The sequence below is a fragment of the Podarcis muralis genome, chromosome 11 (genome assembly GCF_964188315.1).
Source record: "Podarcis muralis chromosome 11, rPodMur119.hap1.1, whole genome shotgun sequence".
Classification (NCBI taxonomy): Eukaryota; Metazoa; Chordata; class Lepidosauria; order Squamata; family Lacertidae; genus Podarcis; species Podarcis muralis.
This window is the reverse complement of record NC_135665.1, coordinates 65,008,315-65,030,712: the sequence shown is the minus strand read 5'-3', so window position 1 is coordinate 65,030,712 and position 22,398 is coordinate 65,008,315. Positions and strand designations below refer to the sequence as shown.

Here is a 22,398-nt window from a genome sequence, read left to right as displayed (position 1 = left end):
TTGTGCAGCCTGAGCTGGAGCAGCGAACAATGTTGTAGCTCAGGGGTCAGCAAATTTTTCAGCAGGGGGCCGGTCCACTGTTCCTCAGACCTTGTGGGGGGCCGGACTATAGGTTTTTTTTGGGGGGGGGATGAATTAATTCCTATGCCCCACAAATAACCCACAGATGCATTTTAAATAAAAGGACACATTCTACTCATGTAAAAACACGCTGATTCCCAGACCGTCCGCAGGCCGGATTTAGAAGGCGATGGGGCCGGATCCAGCCCCTGGGCCTTAGTTTGCCTAACCGTGTTATGGCTCATTGTTGTCTGTTGTCTTCATTTACCCACTGCCCTGCTCACAGTTGTAACATTCTTACATTATGAATGGTCCACGTCACCATTCTGAAAAAGAAGTTGGAATAGGCCAACGTATATGTGGACTATGGCTGGGTCAAGTGACTTTTTTCTTTTAAGTTATCAAAGCTCTTAACCCAGCTCAAGGCTGTCATCTGAATGAACCAGATGTTTAACTGAGAATCAATCGCAGCCAGCCCATCATTTGAAAAGTAAGACTTGGTGTTGACTAAGTGTTGGTGTTGACCTTTAAATCCCTAAGCAGCCTCGGTCCAGTATACCTGAAGGAGCGTCTCCACCCCCATCGTTCAGCCCAGACACTGAGGTCCAGCTCCGAGGGCCTTCTGGCAGTTCCCTCGCTGCGAGAAGCAAAGCTACAGGGAACCAGGCAGAGGGCCTTCTCAGTAGTGGCATCCGCCCTGTGGAACGTCCTCCCACCAGATGTCAAAGAGAACAACTACCACCAAACTTTTAGAAGACATCTGAAGGCAGCCCTGCATAGGGAAGTTTTTAATGTGTGACATTTTAATGTATTTTTAATCTTTGTTGGAAGCCGCCCAGAGTGGCTGGGGAAACCCAGCCAGATGGGCGGGGTACAAATAAATAATTATTATTATTATTATTATTATTATTATTATTATTATTATTATTATTATTTAGGGGTGTCTTACCCCAACAAGACTTTCCATTTTGCTCTTTGCAACCTTGGCACCTAGCTTATATATCTGAATTTCTAACGCTGCACCAGGAATAGTAGCCATCAACAGCCCTCTCCTCCTTTATGAATTTGCCTAATTCTCTTTTAAAGTCACCCAGGTTGCTGGCTCTCACTGCCTCCTGTGGCAGGGAGTTCCATAGTTTAATTCTGTGCTGCATGGAGAATTCGGGGGGTGGTGAGGCCATGGAGCCCCCCCCCCAAGAAGGGAGCGCTCTGCCTGCTCCAAGGGGACGCAGGCCAAGCTAAAGGCAGCCCTGTCTCTGGCAGCTATATTTAGCATTTCCATGGATTTCGACCCCTGCTAATGAACGCAGGGCAGCAGCCGTCTGCTCCAGGCACCCCGCCCAGGCAAAAGACATTACAACAAAATCAATAGCAAGGAACGCAAAACTACACTGCTACCAGTCGAGGCAGCGAGGGATGATGAACTCTTGGCACCCGACTTCCAGCGCCACCAGGAATAGACAAGAGAGGGTGGCGTTAAACCTGCCGCCACTCAAACAATCCATTTTCCAATTGCTGGGAGTACAGGTGAAACTCGGAAAATTAGAATATCGTGGAAAAGTTCATTTATTTCAGTAATTCAACTTAAAAGGTGAAACTAATATATGAGATAGACTCATGACATGCAAAGCGAGGTATGTCAAGCCTTTATTTGTTATAATCGTGATGATCATGGCGTACAGCTGACGAAAACCCCAAATTAACAATCTCAGAAAATTAGAATATTAAATGAAATCAGCAAAACAAGGACTGCAAATAGAGCAATATTGGACCTCTGAGAAGTAGAAGCATGCATATGTACTCAGTACTTGGTTTGGGCCCCTTTTGCATCAATTACTCCCTCAATGCGGCGTGGCATGGATGCTATCAGCCTGTGGCGCTGCTGAAGTGTTATGGAAGACCAGGAAGCTTCAATAGCAGCCTTCAGCTCTTCTGCATTGCTCGGTCTCATGTCTCTCATCTTTCTCTTGGCTATGCCCCATAGATTCTCTTCGGGGTTCAGGTCAGGCGAGTTTGCTGGCCAATCAAGCACAGTAATCCCATGGGCATTGAACCAGGTTTTGGTACTTTGGGCAGTGTGGGCAGGTGCCAAAGTCCTGCTGGAAAATGAAGTCAGCATCCCCATAAAGCTCGTCTGCAGAAGGAAGCATGAAGTGCTCCAAAATCTCCTGGTAGACGGTTGTGTTGACCCTGGACTTAATGAAGCACAGTGGACCAACACCAGCTGATGACATGGCTCCCCAAATCTCTTTTCTGATGAGAGCAGCTTTTGCATCTCATTTGGAAACCAAGGACCCAGAGTCTGGAGGAAGAATTGGGAGGCACACAATGCCAGATGCTTGAAGTCCAGTGTGAAGTTTCCACAGTCTGTGTTGATCTGGGGAGCCATGCCATCAGTTGACATCAGTTAAATTACTGAAATAAATGAACTTTTCCACGATATTCTAATTTTCTGAGTTTCCCCTGTATGGATGATATTGCAGGCTACTCTGGACTCCAGGTTCACCTTAGATTCCAGAGCCCCAAACCTGCCTCTCACCCCTTCTTCTCCTTTCCCGGAAAAATGGATTGGAAAGAACAGGGTTGGGATAGATGACTCCTTGGGGGGGACCCCCCAAAAAACTCCACAGTTCTGTGATTCAATGGGTTCTTCTCCCTTGCACAAACTCTAGGGCACAGTGCTGACATTTTGCAAGAAAATGCTCCGGGTGGTTTTTTTTTGCAGAAATCTTCCCTTTCTTAGAAATACATTGATTCATGAAAATTATTAATAACTTGCTGAATACCAGTCAAATTGGGCAACTGGTGTGGGTAACAAGTCAAATCTAGCCGCAATTAACTCTTATTCCAGGAGACGTCTCCCCAGGAACTACATATTGATGAGCACAGTTCTTCAGGGCCAGCGGTGTTAAAATTAGTATGTTAAAGCCGTCCTTCGTTCCTCCGTTCTTCTTAAAACCTAAACACAGCAAGGAAAATGCATGCTGTTGCGCTATCAGAGTTTGTAAATATCTACAAGTATTCCAATAAAAATAAATTTCAAAGGAAAGCTCTGAATTTGCTTGAATATGGATCATTTAAGCCACACTAAGGACACTTTATCACCCCCTGCCCCCACAAAGCAGTCTTTTGGTTACTGGAATTTTTCTGGAGATAATTATAAAATATGTCAAATTAACATGGCACATGCTTGGCCATTAAAACTATAAAGCCTGTTGAACATACATAAATGGTAAATCAAGCTTCCCTCTGTTTAAGGCAATAGAAAATTTATTGGGTTTTTCTCCAGAAAATTGAAATCACTGCCCCAGTCCCACACTTGTCTTAGGGACCAGTGCGAGAAACACAGGTATCTAAGATAATCTCCAAATGGCACCTTGAACCCAGGTCACGGTCGCCACAACAGAATGCCTAGGCACTTTTGTTTTACAGTGAGAATTGCCACAAACCTGGAAGTGACTGTTCCAGTTTGTGAACTATTTTTGGAAGCCGAACGTCCAGTGGGGCTTCCGATTGGCCACAGGAATTTCCTGCAGCCAATCAGAAGCCAAGCTCTGCTTTCTGAATGTTTTGGAAGTTGAATAGGTGTGATGGCCTGGGATTCGGACTCAGAGGCTGAACCTGAGGAATCCCAGCCTGCACAGGAGTCCCCGCCTCCAGAACCAGCTGAGCCGGGGCTGGGGCATGAGCCTGAAGGGTCCTCACCTGTGCTGGATCCTCAGGTGCAGGCACCAGCTGAGCCTGCTCTGGCTCCGGAGGTGATGGAGGACCCATTGCCTGCAGGTGCTCCACTCTCAACCCCATCAGGGGAAGGGGAGGCTGCCTCTGGGTCCGGTGACCCTCCAGCCTCTCCTGAGCTGCAGAGGCTCAGGGCAGAGAGGCGGAGGGAACTAAGTTCCTGCAGGAGGAGTGCTTGCCTCCAGGCCAGGAGAGGCGAGTCACCTGTGGACCGGGGCCGCCCGATGCTTTGGGGCAGATTAAAGCCAGTCAGCCCCAGTCCCAAGTTGTGGGAGCAACATTGTTGGTTGCTAGTTCCTGCCTGAACCCTGTTCCGCTTTCCTGCCTGAGCTCCTGACCCGTCCTGGCTCCCTGCTTGCAAGTCTGTTCCTGACTTCACCCGACTCCCTGCCCTGCACCCAGCTTCAGCTACTACGGACTGCCTCCACGTTGCACCTTTGACCACGGACCGGGCTTGGACCTCACCTCTCGAGTAACCCACAGGACCAGCACAATAGGCTTCTGGAACAGATTCCGTTCGATTTCCAAAAGTACGACTGTATATTGCTGCCCCATGACAGAAGAACTCAGGGAAGCCAGTGGGGTGTAGTGGTGAGAGTGTCAGACTAAGACCTGGGAGAGACGAGGGTACAAATCCCTACTCCTTCACGAAGCTCACAGGGTGAGTCAGTCGCAGCCTCTTCACCTCCCTTGCAGGGTCATTGCAGGGATTAACTGAGGAGGGGGTGAACCATAAATACTCCGGGTGGAGTATAGGATCAGGTTTAAAGTGCTGGTTTTGACCTTTAAAGCCCTATACAGCCAAGGACCCTCATACCTACGGGACCGCCTTACGGCCTTCAAACAAAAACAACTCGGAGATCCCGGGCCACAGAGAGGTTAGGCTGGCCTCAACCAGAGCCAGGGCTTTTTCGGCCGTGGCCCCGATCTGGTGGAACGCTCTGTCACAAGAGACCAGGGCCCTGCGGGACTTGACATCTTTCCACAGGGCCTGCAAGACGGAGCTGTTCCACCAGGCCTTTGGCCAAGGCACAGTCTGACCCCCTCCTTTGGTCATCCTCATAGAACTCTAGCCCAATGGTTGCCATTAATTTGATTTTGAATTGATATTAGAATGAATTGATTTTAGAATGCATTTCAATTAATTGATTGTGATTTTATATAAACTGTTACTTTTATTGTTGTTAGCTGCTGTGAGCCCAGGTTCTGCTGGGGAGGGCAGGATATAAATAAATAAATTATTATTATTATTATTTATTTATTATTATTATTATTATTATTATTATTATTATTATTATTATTATTATTATTATTATTAATTATTATTCCCTGTCCAGGTAGGGAGGGGGTGCAGTAGCTAGAATTTGCAAAGGACCCAATGCCTCAGAATGCACAATATTTGAAAGCCAAACTAATTCAGAAATGCAGCTGGGGGGAAAACCCCAACATCTGCTCTCGCCGAACGCGATGCAAAGACGGGCCGCAGGCTCTGCCAATAAAAGGAAGTGTAACCAAACAAGCAGCCAGAGGAAAAAAGGCAGTGGGGTGGAGGAGGAGGAGGAGAGAGGGAACAATATTAACAAATAAAAAGAGACGCTCATCGGCATCCAAACTCACGAAAAATAAATATTGAAACTGACCCCAAACTGTTATTTAAACACAGTGTTTCTCTCCCCATCTGTCTCCAGCTCTCTCTTCCTGGAAACAATGAGAAGAGCAGGAAGAGGGAGCTGGGAGAATACTAATACGCAGCGGGTGTCCACATCCTCCCAGAATACTGGGGCATTCGGAGACAGTAACAGGGTTACATGGGCAGAAAGAAGCAGTTTCAGGGCACATTCCAGCATGTAGCTGTTGTTGTCATCCGCACGCTCCACTGAAGTGAATGGGAGGTGTGCAAGAGCACATGGAAAGTTCTGGGACCTGGAGGGCAGAGAGAGGGGAGAGGCTGCTTCATCCTTGGGTATGTTTAGCCTGGATAGGAGAAGACTAGAGGCTTTGAATACGGCTACCACGCTGTGGGTTAAACCACGGAGCCTAGGGCTTGCCAATCAGAAGGTTGGCAGTTCGAATCCCCGCAACGGGGTGAGCTCCCATTGCTCGGTCCCTGCTTCTGCCAACCTAGTAGTTCAAAAGAACGTCAAAGTGCAAGTAGATAAATAGGTATCGCTCCGGCGGGAAGGTGAACAGCATTTCTGTGTGCAGCTCTAGTTTGCCAGAAGTGGCTCAGTCATGCTGGCCACATGACCTGGAAGCTGTACTCCAGCTCCCTCGGCCAATAAAGGGAAATGAGCGCCACAACCCCAGAGTCGTCCGCGACTGGACTTAATGGTCAGGGGTCCCTTTACCTTTTACCATGCACAAGCTTGCTTTCCACAGCTCCAGAGTGGAGGACCTGAAGCAATGAATTCAAATTGTTCTGCCCGGACACTGAGGTCCAGCGCTGAGGGCCTTCTGGCGGTTTCCTCACTGCGAGAAGCCAAGTTACAGGGAACCAGGTAGAGGGCCTTCTCGGTAGTGGCACCCGCCCTGTGGAATGCCCTCCCACCAGATGTCAAAGAGAACAACAACTACCAAACTTTTAGAAGACATCTGAAGGCAGCCCTGTTTAAGGAAGCTTTTAATGTTTAATAGGTTATTGTATTTTAGTGTTTTGTTGGAAGCTGCCCAGAGTGGCAGGGGAAACCAGCCAGATGGGCGGGGTATAAATAATAAATTATTATTATTATTATTATTATTATTATTATTATTATTATTATTATTATTATTAAAATGAGAAGAAAAGAGATTCTGAGAAAACGTCAGGAAGATCTGACGGTTAAGAGTTCTTTGATGGTGGAGTGGACTCCCTGAAGAGGTGGTGGGCTCTCCTTCACTGGGGGTCTGCAAACAGAGGTTGGATGGCCATCTGTCAGGAATGATTTTGTTACGATTCCTACACTGCAGGGATTGTGATAGATGGCCATTGTCAGTCCTGAAAATTGCCAGGTGCATTTTGCCAGCACCGAGGGCCTTCTGGCGGTTCCCTCGCTGCGAGAAGCAAAGTTACAGGGAACCAGGCAGAGGGCCTTCTCGGTGGTGGCACCCGCCCTGTGGAACACCCTCCCATCAGATGTCAAAGAAATAAACAACTACCTGACATTTAGAAGACATCTGAAGGCAGCCCTGTTTAGGGAAGCTTTTAATGTTTAATATTTTTATTAAATATTAGTATTTTCATATTCTGTTTAAGGTAAAGGTAAAGGTACCCCTGCCCGTGCGGGCCAGTCTTGCCAGACTCTAGGGTTGTGCGCCCATCTCACTTAAGAGGCCGAGGGCCAGCGCTGTCCGGAGACACTTCCGGGTCACGTGGCCAGCGTGACAAAGCTGCATCTGGCGAGCCAGCGCAGCACACGGATACGCCGTTTACCTTCCTGCCAGTAAGCGGTCCCTATTTATCTACTTGCACCCGGGGGTGCTTTCGAACTGCTAGGTTGGCAGGCGCTGGGACCGAACAACAGGAGCGCACCCCGCTGCGGGGATTCGAACCGCCGACCTTTCGATCGGCAAGCCCTAGGCACTGAGGCTTTTACCCACAGCGCCACCCGCGTCCCTAATATTCTGTTATTATTTATTAAATATTAGTATTTTAATATTCTGTTGGAAGCCACCCAGAGTGGCTGAGGAAACCCAGCCTGATGGGTGGGGTATAGATAAATTATTATTATTATTATTGCACTTGGCCTGACCACCTGAGACCAAGTGAAGCTGCCTGGGCACAAGGTTGGCACCTGACATTTCCACCATCTGGACTTTTTAGCTTAGAGAAGAGGTGATGTATGAAAGTTCATAAAACTATGCATCGCATGGAGGAAGGAAACACCCCATAAAGTTGAAGGTCGGAAGATACAGAACAGATAAAAGAAAGCCCTTCATAGTTCACAAAAGGCACAGTGATGGCCACCAAGCTGTAGAGCTTTAGAAGAGAACCGGACAAATTCAGGAAGAGAGGACTACTGATGGCTCCTAGACACAATGGCTATGCTCTGCCTCCACAGCAATGCCTCTGAATACCAGTTGCTGGAATCCACGAGAATGGAGAGTGTTGCTCTTGTGTTCGAATCCTGCTCACTTGTTTCCCCTCGGCACCTGGTCTGCCTCTGAGAGAAGAGGAAGCTGGACTAGAGGGCTCTTCTTCTTCAATGCCAATCATTAGACAAGAGGAAGACAAGGCTGCTTGAAAATGCCCTGAAGCCCCTCTCCAGCTGCCCCCAAAGATTCGGTGCATTGCATGGAGTTCAAGGGCAATTAGTCTAATTAAGCAATTAAATTATCTCTCTCTCTCTTTTTGAAAATAACTCCTTGGAAGACTAGCTAATGTCTTGCCCCGCAAAGTCTGGCTGCCCCCTTGGGCTCTGATCTCTTTCATCAGCATGTCAAGGCAGTTTTATTCTGACAGGCATTCACTGGGCAGGAGAGATACAGTCGTCTCCTGTTTGGTTTTAACGGCTGGATCCAGCCTCCCTTAATTGTTTTATATTTTTATTTTTGTGAAATAGCTATTTTTAAACGCGGCAAGCCACCCTAAGCAACACTATCACATTAGAAGGGTGGGATATAAATACGTTTGAGTAAGGAAAGTTCTGCAGGAAACAGTAGACCACTTCCAGGTCTTTTTGAAAAGCTGGGAAAGAATCTGACAGTTAAAAGTAAGATTTTTCCCATTCATGTTCGTTGCATTAGCAGCCGTTGAACTTGCAAGGCTTCCCTTACAAGTCAAGGCATGGAAGTGTCACTGCAGACCTGTGCAAACACAGTGTGGCTCCACACAAAATCTCTGCTCCACAACTTTAAGATGCACAAAGTCCTGGATTCATGAGACTCTCTGCAAAATCAATGTTATAAGAAAAAACTGCTGCTTTATCCTTTATGGGTACCCAAGAGCCTTATGTAGGTTCCCTATCGGTAGGAGACAATAACAGAGACCAACCAGAGAATATTGAGAAGCAAAGCAGCTAGGAAGCCTGATCTTTATTGAACTGTTGCAACAAGGTTCCCGCACTCCCCCCACACAGGGAGGGAGGAGAGGAACCCAGAACAATGGTGTGCAAGCTCTTATATAGACTTTTGAAATTGCCTCCCCTGTAGCTCAAGACCACCCCCCAAAACATCACACATACATCACAGAAAGAGGCTGTCTCCAGGAGGAATCCTGTCTGCCAGGATACCTGATAAGGCCTTATCTGATTGTCATTTCTGGGTAGCCTGGCCATTTCTTGGAGATGGTAAATCCTTAGTTCCTGAATCTCTTACACAGCTTAACAGATACTTGCCAGGCTGTATTTACAGGGAGGTGTAAGCAGCCCCTACAGTCCAAAGACCATTGGAAAGCTTTCCTCATTTCCTTCCTCCTTGCAGAGAAATATATGAGGTCAATTTAGGAGAGTCAAAATGGCTTCAGGATTGCTCTCCCGTACTATTTCAGACGCATGGGTTATATACTGATGTACGTGTTTGCCTTGTACATTTATTTTATGGATATGTAAGACCTTAGAATTCCTATAACATCAACTCTAGGAGGAGATTATCTCTCCTGCCTCAAAAATCTCACTTTGCCAGCGCCAAAGTTTCCTGCTCATAGGACCTGAGTCCTGATGCACATTTTCTTCCCAACAGCAGCAGAAAATAAGAGTGCCTCCCACCCACCTCCAAACACAGATGCACATACAAATCTTCCCAAATAATTCCAGCAAGCCTTCTGCCGCCTACCGGCAGCCGACAGAATTACAGCCTCACTTCTCAAATGAAGGCCTCCTGTTGGAGCTGGGTTGCCGGAACCAAAACACATCTACTGAACATAGGAGCCAGGAAGCTGGTGTGTGTGTGTGTGTGTGTGTGTGTGTGTGTGTGTGTGTGTGTGTGAAGAGGAGCTGCCAAGCCCTATAAAAGGCTTAGCTTCCAATATTCGGAAGCCACTGTGCTGATTATGTTCTCTCCCCACATTTTTTACATGAGAGCACAAGCCAGAGAGAGAGAGCCACCAGCACTGGTTGCAGAAGGAGTTTGTGCCAAGGCAATAATGCAAATCCAGTGGCACCCCAATAGGTCGGAAGGGAAGAGGAAGGAGGTCAGAAGGGAAGAGGAAAAAGGCAGCACTCAGCACAGTCCTGTCTTCCACAGAGGTGGGATTGTCTCTTTGCAACCTAGAGACTGTCAAGTAGGATGCGGCAAACAGCACACACACATAGCGAACACTGGCAGGCATGCAAATGGCAAGGCTGGGCTCCAGGTTAGTGCCAAGAGGTGCCAGGTCCCACCACCCACAGATCTGCGTGCCCACAGACCACAAAAGAAAATGTCCAAAGGCCCAGCAAGCGGAGAAAACGGCCTCGTTCCCAAGCACCAGGCAGCTTGTGCCAGTCAAAGAGCGGGCGCTTGGCATCAGCCTGCCACTGTGGGCAAACCAGAGAATACAATGGTACCTTGGTTCTCAAACGCCTTGGTACTCAAACAACTTGGAACCCAAACACTGCAAACCCAGAAGTGAGTGTTCTGGTTTGCAAACATTTTTCGGAAGCCGAACGTGCTCCGATTTGAGTGCCACACTTCTGTTTTGCATGTTACGCTGAGGTCTGTCTGTTTTTGCTATTTTGTTTTTGCATTTTTTGTTTTTGCGGTTCTTTTTGTTTTGGTTTTGTGACTGTGTGGAGCCCGGTTCAGCTACCGATTGATTGGCTGATTGTGTGACTGCAGCACATTGATTATTGCTTTCATTTTATGGATCAAGGGTCTCATTAGATAGTAAAATTCATGTTACATTGCTGTTTTAGGGGTTGTTTTAAAAAGTCTGGAACGGATTAATCCATTTTGCATTACTTTCTATGGGAAAGCCCCCCTTGGTTTTGGAACGCTTTGGTTTTGGAATGGACTTCCGGAACGGACAGTGGCGTAGCGTGGGGGGTGCAGGGGGGGGCCAGCCGCACCGGGTGCAACATCTGGGGTTAGGGCAAATCCACAGGTTAGGGGGCGCAAATCCAAGGGTTAGGGGGCGCAAATTACTTGCCTTGCCCCGGGTGCTGACAACCCACGCTACGCCACTGGGAACGGATTACGTTTGAGGACCAAGGTACCACTGTAGTAAGGTTGGAAGGGAACCCTGGGGTCATCTAGTCCAACCCTCTGCAATGCAGGAATTGCAGCTAAAAATAGGATACTTTTTATCCAGCAAACAAGTTACACTTTTATAAAAATACTGTTTCATACACAAACCTGAAGGGCCAGCGAAGGTACCCAGCACTAAATTCTTCCAAGTCTGTCATTCAGTGCTTGAGTGGTTTCCTAGTTGAATTCTGGTGCTTTTTAAAGAATTATTTGAAATAGAACAGTACGATAAAAGAACTTCTGTTACAGAAATAAAAACTCTCTGTTAAACTTTCTCCTAAAACTGAGGTGGGGGTTTCAAATGCCTTTCGTGCCTCCCAGGACCCTGACCTCGGGATCCCCAGATCTTTTAAGACTTGCTTTAACTAAATGATCAAATAAGTAAGGAGACTGGAATGAAAGAAAGAATAAAGGGAAGGTGGATTTTCTGAGGCTCTCCATCAAAACCCATGAAAATCAGAAGGGCTCAAACACTCTCTCAGTCCTCAGAGTGGTCCATGAAGTCCTGAGAGATGCCTGCTGGCCAGAGCACACTTTCTCACCTGTACGCTTGTGTTAGCTGACACCCAGAAAATGGAGAAATATCTGGACATGTTAGCAAAACTACACAATGCAGAGAAGATGGAGTCTACCCAGCCAAAACAGCTGTTATCCTTGTCAAGCAAGCACCACCGGACACCACTACAAATTCAACACACACCAGCAACCGGTGCGTAAAGTAGGATAACCGATAACACTCACAGCTTCTTCACACGTCACAAGTTATTTCCACAAGACTACCCAGCACCCACGTTCCCTTCAAAGCAAAGTCCCTGGGCAACTGATGTCAGGTGGTCAGTGACTCAGATGCCATGGTGACTGCAATGCGAGTCATACGAAGGTTACTCTCTCCTACACAAGCAACTTTTGCAGAGATACAGGTGGAGGGGAAATTGGCATGTCCAACTTCTCAACCCCCATCCCAGGGTTCATATCAAGAGTCGCGCATGTAGCTGAGGCAATTGCAACCCACACGGGAATCAGATGGGATGAGGGAACCATGTTGCTTCTTAGCAGTTGCTCTTTAAATAGATGAAATAAGCATGTTCCTGTTTGGCACAGTTTTCTACAGACTGGCCAAGCCCCTGGGACCACGTATCATGGGGAGGTCCTTGTGGCTAACAGTTGTTCTGCAAAGTCTCCAGCAAACAGGTCTTTCCCATCGCCAGCTACCAAAGACTCTTAGCTGTAGAATCATAGAATCCTAGAGTTGGAATAGACCACAAGGGCCATCGAGTCCAACTCCCTGCCAAGCAGGAAACACCATCAGAGCACTCCTGACATATGGTTGTCAAGCCTCTGCTTAAAGACCTCCAAAGAAGGAGACTCCACCACACTCCTTGGCAGCAAATTCCACTGTCGAACAGCTGTAGAATGTAGAATGTAGAAGCTGCCCAGGATACTGGGACCTTCTGCATTCAAAGCAGGTGTTCTTCCTCCAGGCTGGAAGCTGCACTGATGTAACCAGTTCCCTACAAATACATGAACTGGGACAAATGCCAAACCCATTGCCCTTCTGTCTACATTGGTGTCCTGCCTGTGTCGTGGACTCACATTACTAGAAAACCCTCAAATTTCCCCTTCTGCAAAAGGGGCACTGACCTACCTCACAGGGTTGTTTAAAACAAAGCCTGCCAGCATTTTCGACGTTATTAATGGAGCACTGTAGCAGCAAGCTCGCTTCTCCATGAATTCAAAATTCATGTGATCAGTACACAACATTCTGGGACTCCTTAATTGCTCAAATTTTGTTTTATTCATGAGCGATAATTTACGTCTAAATGTTCCTTGAGTGACTTATTTGTTGTCTATTTGGGGCCATGCTCCAGGGGCTCCACAGGGAATGCAAAACTCTGCAAGCGTCAAGCTTTTCCACTCTCATTTAAGCACATGGGGGAAACTGTTCCAGCGAGAGACGTACCTATGAAGCAGCTCCTTTCATAAAGCACAGGAGGAACCACCCATGAAATGAAGACTCTGGGACACACACAAAAACAGGGATCGCTCCCATCTGTTGCAAATGGCAATTGTGCAAGAGAACTGCCCAGAAGACTGTGCACCCCAGTTAGATTTGCTTAAAAACAAACAAACCCAGTGTTTTAAAAACTTTTTTTAATGTAACTTTTCCAACACTGAATACAAAAGCACTAACATAAAAATTGATACGCAAACTAAATTTAATACTGCACGAGAAAACTTTAACAGTACACACCATTTTAAGAAAAGATAGTCACATTTTGATGGTCAGCACATCGTCTCAAGGCACCATCTGCTGGAATTTCTCCAGCCCAAGCAAGGCCCCTTGAGAACGTTAGTTGCTGGACAACGAAAATGGGAAATAAAAATTTAAGCGTTGAATGGGACTTGTGCATGAGCAAAACTCTGTTTCAGCAGGCCTCCCTTTGGCAATATTCCTAGTGGATCATGCCCTTGCAGCTGGTCACAAGCTCTCTTCTCTCTTGTAGAGTAGCAGATGACTATCTCATTACATGCCATCTCAGCCTGTGATTTAAATTGACTTTGTATTACATAAGGAAAACATAAGCAGCAAATGCAACCGTTTTCTCAGCAGTTTCAAGCTAAGCCACACAAATTAAGGATCAGCTTCCAAACAAGCAATCCTCTTTCTCTCTCGCACACACTCTGAAAACATTTATGAGGCTTCCCAAGCAAAATTCAACTACAGGGGCTTAGGTGTCTGTACACACCAGCCGATTACTCATCAAGTCCTGAGCATTTGTTTTCAAATGAAGGATCCGGGAACAAGTTCCCCTCAATCTGCAAAGCCCTGAGTTGGTCACAGGGTTCCTGTTTCTCCTAAGTTGCAAGAGTCTTTCCCCCATGGCAGAGAAAGAAGGAAACCGCTTCATCTGAGTGGGGCTTCTGCCATCTGCCCCAGAGAAGCAGGATATTCTGGAATGCTTTTTATTAGCCAACATGGTTCTTTACCAGGCAAAGGGAGCACATGCCAGCCTTTGAAAATTCTGGGGATTTGGGGGAGTTCCTTGCTACTCAAAGGCTCTGGCAGGGAGGGAAAATCCACCGAAAGAAGCAGATGCAACTGTGAACACACACACACACCCCTCTCCAAATACGCTACTTCAGAAAGAAAAGGAAAAACCCACACATTTCAGTCAATTCATCTTTTGGTTTTTCAACATGCTACACTGCCATCGTGCTGTCAAGGCTCCTTAGGAAGCAGGGTTGTTGCAACCAACTTTCTTTTTCTCTTTGAGGAAAGTGGGAGAGAGCAAGCATGGCGAGGGGTTATCGGGTGCCACCTCCGAGTTCGCCAGGCCACCCTTGAAAAGAAAAAGACTTTCCGGGAACAGCATATGGCTCAACATCTCAGGGACTGTTTTTGAAACATTATGAACAGCAGGATGTGCTGAAAGCAACTCGCTCGCAGCACCCAACACACGAACAGCTCTTGCTGCTACAAAGGCAGTTCCTACAGTTGAGAAAATAATCGCCCAGGGAGATGCATTTGAAGATACAGCCCGCCAGATCTTCAGGGAGTCCTACTGACACCCGTTGTGAAGCCCAGGAGGAAGCCACAAGGGCTTGTGTGTGGCCCAGGCATCCTGGCTGCAAGACGTTGGCAGAGCTAGCAATTTCCTTTCATGGCTTATGGTCAACACCCTGCTATTAAGGGTGGGCACAAACCACTGGGGGAAACCATGCCCAGCAAGGAATCCACACACAAACTCCAAAAATATTTGAGATTCAAAAAGCCATTGGATTAAACAATTTTCTAGCGCAAGAAGTTGCTGCTTCCTTACTACAGCTCCTTCCAAAACTTTGCCACAGCGGCTGACTGTATTAGGCTGGCAAAAGCTTTCCACTTGGGGAAGGCAGATCCAGAGTTATCCAGCGTATTTCTCCTTGGGAATTTAACCCTTTAGAACCAGCCAGCAAAGACCATGAGGAAGAACAGGTACCCAATAGTTCCTCACAAAGTTAGCAAGCAAGCAAATTGAAAACTGAACCCCGATGAGCCTTCATTTCAATGCAAGTCGCAACATCTCAGGCTTTAAAAAAAAAGAAAAAAAAAGCAACCATTACAATTTATAAGGCAAGACATTTGCTCTTCAGACAAATCATTCCCTGTCCAGTTCTCTTTCTCACAGACCTAGAGTATGCAACACACAAATCACAGCCGCTGGCAGAAACATTGGAGCAGGGACTGTAGAGAATTGCACTTGCGAACACAACAGCAAGAGGAGCAAACTGGAGATGTAACAGTGAATCCGGGAGCAGCAGCACAGGGAGAAAACTGAGGCACAAGGCAAGGTATCCCCGAACAGTTTGCAGGAAAGGAGAAGGAAACATCATAGCAGCAACAAGAAGACATGGTGGTGGACCAGAGGTCAACCAAATCCCTAAATCTCTGCACATCGCTTACAAATGCATTTATCCATCTATTGGATTTCTTGGCCCTGGCCCCTTCACCCTAAGATCCCCGGGCTGGCTACAACAATACTGTACAACATCAAAAGCAGTCGAAACAATTCCCATCAGAAGGCAGCCTCCTTTGCAGTGAGGCTCAGATTCTCTCCCACACACCCTGGCAAGTTGGAGGAGAGTGCAGTTTCAAGAGAGTTTGGAGAAAGGCAGGCAGATGAAATCCAGTTCCGTATGCACAACTGCCGTCCGTATGCACCACTGCTTCTGCTCCCCAAAAGTTGCTGCAAAAAGGAACCACCACCAGGGTTTGAAGGCAACTCACTGGAACATCAGGATGCCAGATTTCAATGGATTCACACACACCGCTCTGTCTCCAAATTCCGGGTTTGCCCCAGAGGGAAACAAGGAGGAAGGAGGGCCCAGTCACCCAACAGAACAACGGCTCAAATGCAAAAGGCGCCGTTGGACAAGCAGCAGCACAACCTCCCAATACGAGAAAGTCCATGCAGGATTGAAACAAACTCATGGCAGAGGAAAAAGGAGCAGGTTAAACTCGAGCAGAGATCTCAAGGCTCCTTGATGCACTCCAGTGTTTGGCACTTGCAAAATCCCATACAAGGTATGGGGGGGCACACTTTTGACATGTTGAGGGATTCCATAGGGCTACCCCCTCTTCCTAACATCTGCCCCTGCATTTGGCCCCATCCCTCCCAATATCTATGGAGAGGGGCTTGCTTAGCAAGACATCCCCCCCCCCCCCAAAAAATATGTTTATGTCCTTATTGAAGAATCTCTCTTTTGGGGGAACAGGGACAGAGAGATGGAGAAAAGCAGACCTGTACAAACAAGCAAGGGATTTGCAAATTTTACTCAGAGTGTTTGCAGAAATGGAGACTTCAGGGCTTGTAAGTGGAGGGTGGGGAGGGCAAATACATCGACTTTTTTAATGGATTGAGGGCACCTAGTATGGAAACCAGGTTTTTCTTTCCATATACATACTGTAACTTTTGTTTTTAAAAGTGAGGGTGCCAGACACTTGTGTAATTATTTTCTTGCAATCATCATCAAGGGAGGGGTGGTTTCTAGGAGTTGGGGGAAAGATCCATGTAATTGATGGCGGGGCGCAGGGAGACAGTCAGCCTTGTCCCCACTTTTAAGATTTCCCTGGGATCAATGCCATTAGCCCCATAAAAGCACTCCATGCCCCACAGAGTTAAATAAATATCGGGGGGCCGGCAGGGGCCGGGAGAGGATGACTTTTTAAAAAACGCTCTTTCACAGCTACTCCTTTCCGGGTGCCGAACTGCATCCTTTCCCGATAAATTCAGGGTCACTCAAAATCCCCCCACCCGCGACGCTTCCCAGCTCAGAAGTTGCAAAATACCAAGCAGCCCACGAGATTGAAGGCAACAATTGCGACGGGGGCGGGAGCGGCAGCGGCGGCGGGGGGGGGGGCAGGACACGAACCTGTTGCTGCCCCCCCCCCGCCCAGACCCTAGAGCAGATGCCTCCCCCCTCCCTCCACCACCACTCCGATTTCAAAGGCAGGGACCCCCACCCACCCCAGGACGCACAATAAGCTGCCCGCTCGCGGCTCCGAGGCGCGCCCAGCTCAGCTGCTGCTCTCTCCAGAGTCGCCGGGGCGAAAACCGGGTTGAGGGGGGGGGGGGAGCAGGATCCGAGAAGGGAGGAAGAAAGAGGAAAAGCGGGCGTGGGGGGAGAGAGAGAAAGCCGAAGGAGGAGCATTTCCGCTCCGGCTCGATCAATCGGCGCCGGCTAAGAGCTCCCGTGCTTGGGGGGGGGGGGGGAGGAAAGAGAAGCGAAGCCCCGCTCAGCTGTCTGGCCGGAGCAAAGTGGGGGGGGGCATCTCTTTCCCCCACATCTAAGCCCTGGAGGCGCGCTCCCAACCCACCTCCTCCCTCTACAGGGCCGCGAAGGAGCCACCCCCCTCCCGCTTCGCTCCCTTCTGAACGTCCTTTTTTCGGGGTCCGCGCCAGGAGAGGGGGAGCCGGGGGTGGGGAGCCCCTCCGCGCGCCGGGAAGAAAAGTTTCCATAGCAAGAGGAAAGCAGCGCGGGGGGGGGGGGCGAAAGAGAAGCGACCAAGCAGGAGGGAGGCATCCCCAAATACAGTACCCAGCTTTACGCACGAACCGATGTGCAAGCTCTCCAAAAAATAATGTATCAAGCATTGCATGCAAGCCGATGCAAATATATTTCTTACCCTCCCCAACTGCACACGCCGCGAAGAGGTCGGTGTCTATATTCCGCCCGCCCCCACCCCTCAAAATCACCCCAATCTGGGCGCCCCACTCACCGCGCGCGCCCTGCGCCCCCCTCCGCCGCGGGGCTCCCGACAAGCCAGCGCTGCCCGGCGGCTTCGGCTACCCGGCGTGGTCGGTGCCCCTGGCGGAGCTTCGGCTCGCCCGGCACTGCTTCCCTGCACCGGCTGCGAAGAGAGCGAGAACGAGAGAGAAGCGGAGCGAGGGAGACGCTCTTTTAAACTCCCCCCCCCCACCCGCGCGCGCCCCACCCCCCATGTGACCAGCCGAGGAAGCGAGGGGGGAGGGGAGGAGAGGGGGGAGGGGAGGGGAGACTGCGCGCACCCCCCTGGGCACCTCCAAAATCATCTCCCCCTCCCCGCCTCCGGAACTTGCGCGTGAAGTGGAGGCAATCCGGAGCAGGGGGAAGCCAGCCAACCCGGTGCGATCCGGTGGTTGGCTGCAAACGGGGCTTGCTCCCGAGGAAGCGCGCAAAGGGAAGGAGCCGGTTTGCAAGACGTGTTAAGGCGAGCTTACTTCGGAGTAAGCGCTGGCGAAGTGGGCGGTTTGGGCGCCGAGGAAACGTGGCCAAACGGCGTGCGAAGGCTAGGGACCGCGACCGCGCAAAGAGCGCGCGCGTAGCGACGGCGGAGGCGCCACGGCCATGCAGGGAGAGCCACAAACACGCGCTGCCCGGTGCTTTGCTTGTTTACTCGGAAGTAAGGCCGCTCGCTCCTCCGAAGTCAATGCTCACGAGGATCCTGGCCAAAATGTCCCGGGGGGGGAACTGAACACGCGTGACACACGGTCTTATGTGTGCAAAAGCAGTACCTTCCGTGGCACAGTGCGCAACGCGGAATACGTCTGCTTGCGTGTAAAGACACGGAGTGTAGACACGCATGTGGACACAGACGCTCAGGTGGCGTACCACGCTGACCACAGAGAGAAGGGAAGCCACAGAACTACCGGGGGGCGCGGACGGAGATGCTGACACGCGTCTGCCCATGCATACAAACATACACAGGCAGAGAAACGTCGAGGTGAGAATCGTCGGGCGCAAAGTACCTATTCGCAGGGTAGGGAGTAGGGCGGCTACGCCAGGAGCAAGCTACCCCAGAAGAAAGGCCGCCCACGTGCAGAGAAACCCCGAGGAAGGAAGTCACCTTAAGGAGAGAGGACAGTGCGGTGTAGTGGTTAGAGTGCCGGACTAAGACCTGGGAGAGACCGGGGTTCAAATACCCCTTCGGCCATAAAGCTCACTGGGTGACCTTGGGCCAATCACCTCCTCTCAGCCCAACCACCTCACAAGGTTGTTGTGGCGGTTAAACCATGTACGCCACCTTGAGTTTCATGGAGGAAAAGATGGGGTATAAACGCCATAAACAAATGCAACAAACAAACAAACCTTCCTTACTGAATAGTCTGCGCGTTCAGTCTGAAAGAAGTTCGGCGCGCAGAAGAGTGCAGCGTGGGCGACACGCGTCTGTTGGGGCGATCGCGCCTCACGCCCAGAACCAGGAGGACTCGGAAGGAATTAATTTATGATCAAACTTCTCGTTCTCTCTCTCACACACAAGGTTGGCTTCCAAAAAGCAGGTTGCATTCGCACGTGCAAGACCACCAGCTCGGGGAACACGCCCGGACGACCCACGGCCCGCTCGTCCTCCAGGATCGCTCGCCCGCTTTCTCCAATGGCCGGTTTTACAACGCGCACCGGCTACGCGGTTGCCGCCTCCCTGTTTGCAAGCGCAGCGGCGAGCCGCGGATGCAGCGCAGCAACGCACCGAGACTGATGCTGAAGAAGCAGCAGGAAGACTCTCCATCCTCGCCCCCGCCCCCCAACTCCGCGCGCTTTGGCATCTGGAACAAAGCCTGCGAGCTGCCAATCAAGGGGGCGGCCGAGGGGGGTTGCCCTGTCCATTTGCAAATCAATACCGGCCTCCAGAGAAAGAACCTTGCATTAAACATGAGCCCGTTCTATGGATGGATGGATGGACTGGGAGGAGGGAGGCTGCAAAGGGGAGAGGCGGAGGAAGGAGCCAGGGCTAAGTATTTTTAAAATTATTTTTATTTACGGCATTTATAGCCCCCCCTTTTTTCTCCCAGGAGCTTAAGGCTCCTCTCCCTCCTCCTCCTCCTCCTCCTTTCACAACAACCTTGCAAGGTAGGATAAGGCGAGAGTGATCCGTCATGCACTGAGCTTCATGGCCAAGCAGGGATCTGAAAGCTGGTTTCTGCCAGGTCTTAATCTGGCACTCTAACCATTGCACCACACTGCCTCTGTTTCAGCAAAGACAGGGAGGAGGCAGGGATGGCCACCAACTTAAAGGTAAAGGGACCCCTGGACCATTAGGTCCAGTTGTGGCCGACTCTGGGGTTGCGGCGCTCATCTCGCTCTACTGGCCGAGGGAGCTGGCGTATAGCTTCCGGGTCATGTGGCCAGCAGGACTAAGGCGCTTCTGGCGAACCAGAGCAGTGCACGGAAACGCCGTTTACCTTCATGCCAGAGCGGTACCTTTTTATCTACTTGTACTTTGATGTGCTTTCGAACTGCTAGCTTGGCAGGAGCAGGAACCGAGCAACGGGAGCTCACCCCGTCGTGGGGATTCGAACCGCCGACTTTCTGATCGGCAAGTCCTAGGCTCTGTGGTTTAACCCACAGCGCCACCCACGTCCCGGCCACCAACTTACATGGTTTTAAAAGAGCATTAGAGAAATTGATGGAGGAAGAAAGGGCTATCGATGGCTGCCAGCTGCAGTGAGGATGTTCTTCCTCCAAGGTGGAAGGCAGCGATGATAATGGGAGGGGAGAAGGCTTCTGTGCTCAAACCCTGCCAGCAGGTTTCCCATTGAGGCATCTGGTTCACCACTGTGAGAAGAGGGTGCTGGGACTAGATGAGCCTTTGGCCAGATCCAATCAGACTCCGCTAGTGTCCTTATGGAACCTCCAGCTCCAGCAGCAGTCTATCTCACTTCCTAGTTTCTTAGGGGTATTTGGCTACTGTGAGGAGAGGATGCTAGACTAGATGGGCCTCTGGCCTAATCCAGTGGGATAAATATAAAACATGTTCAAAAATACAGTAAAGGTTCGCTATCTGTGCTAGCATTTGATTGGCGTTGGAGTGAGACTGAGTTGAGAAAGAAGACTAAGAGCACCTAATGATATAGGAATGTATTAGATAATATGTAAAGAAATATACAATAATAAGAGTACATTCATTTGTAAAAAGAAGGAATATACAACAGGAAAGACAGGAAGTCTAGTGTGCTGGTATGCATATGATTTGGGGGGGGATTTGTTTTTGTTTTTTCTCTTTGTTCTTTCTTTTTTGTTTCATTTTCTTTCTAGGTATATAAAAGTTGTATATAATTTATGTATACATGTTGGAAATTATATTATAGTTAAGTCCTGTAATGTAATATGACAACCTTTACCGATGTAATATAAGAATGTTAACTAATAAATAAAATGGGGGAAAAGATGGGCCACAGGTCTAATCCAGCAGCCTCTTCTCCAGATCAATGATTTGTAGAATTGCAGAGTTTGAAGGGACCCCTGAGGGTCATTGGACAAATGACCCTATCCCCCACCTCTGCTTAAAAACCTTCTTATGTAGTGGTTAGCTGGGGGTGCACAGCTTGAGCATATGGGCAAGGGGTCCTTTGGTGACCCAGAGGAAAGGGAACCCACACAAGGGGCCACACAGCAAAATGACAGCCCTGAAATGAATTGGGGGGGGGGGGACTAACGTCTTAAGCCGCTTCACAGAAGTGGAATTTGCTCATCTCTCGCTCACATGTAACCCAGGACAGCAAAACTTTAATTAGCTGGTGGGATGCCAATTTTAATCAGGGAGGGACAATTTTCATCAGTGGTGCCAACTCTGAAGGTCACACGTTTTATTTACATTTATCCGGAGTGCATTTTGGTGCTGGTGTGTTACGGTGAAGACAGTCTTCCCTCTTCCCCGAGGGGGGCAGCTTTTCCTTATCAGCTGGCAAGATCGCTCCTGCTTCTGTCAGGAGCTGGAAATGGCACGTCTGTTAAGAGTTTTGCCAATATCCAGAGAGCCCTTCGGCCGGATCCGGCAAAGATCTCCTGGCTGCGCAATCCTAGGCGATTTTTTGCGCAGGAATAAGCACACCCACCCAGGTACGGATCAACTGGGTGTGACTAGGGAGAATGCCTTACTGCTATATTTAAAAATGAGGGGGGAAGAGGATTCTTGTTTGCATCTGTGAAATGCTGGAGGCTCCCTGATCTCTTTCATCTGAGCAGGGCTTGGGAGCCTGAAGCCCAGGAGCTAAATAAAACCCTCCAAGTTTATCTGCCTGGTCCTCAGAATTCTACCCAGGACACACACACACACACACACACACACACACACACACACCGCTTTGCACGTGAGAGTATTCTTACATGGCATCCTTAAAGTCTGAGAATGCCTCTTGCTTGTGTCTGTAAGGGTGTGTCTGTCAAAGTTAGCCTACTGCACAAAACTAAAATGGACATTCGTCGCTCCACCCACTTTACTTCTGCCCCACCTGCAACGGGCATGTGGCTCTCAGAACGTTGCCCAGAAGGCAATGTGGCCCTTGGGATGAGAAGCCTCCCCTACCCCTAATTTGGAGATTTCACATAAACTTTGTAGGGGGTTGGACTAGATGACCCACAGGGTCCCTTCCAACAAGGAAAGTATTTCCTCTGGCATAAGAACAGAGTAAGAGCTTGCTAGATCAGGCAAAGCCACAGGAT

General features: G+C 49.2%; 1 protein-coding gene across 1 annotated transcript in view; it reads right to left on the bottom strand.

Annotated features, from left to right (window-relative positions):
• Positions 1 to 17,853, bottom strand: part of CNTFR (ciliary neurotrophic factor receptor) — a 412,330-nt gene extending 394,477 nt beyond the window's left edge. The window contains exon 1 of the mRNA XM_077936575.1: positions 17,699 to 17,853. The gene's annotated coding sequence lies outside the window, so the exon portion shown is untranslated. The remainder of the gene's footprint in view (positions 1 to 17,698) is intronic.
• Positions 17,854 to 22,398: the final 4,545 nt, after the last annotated feature.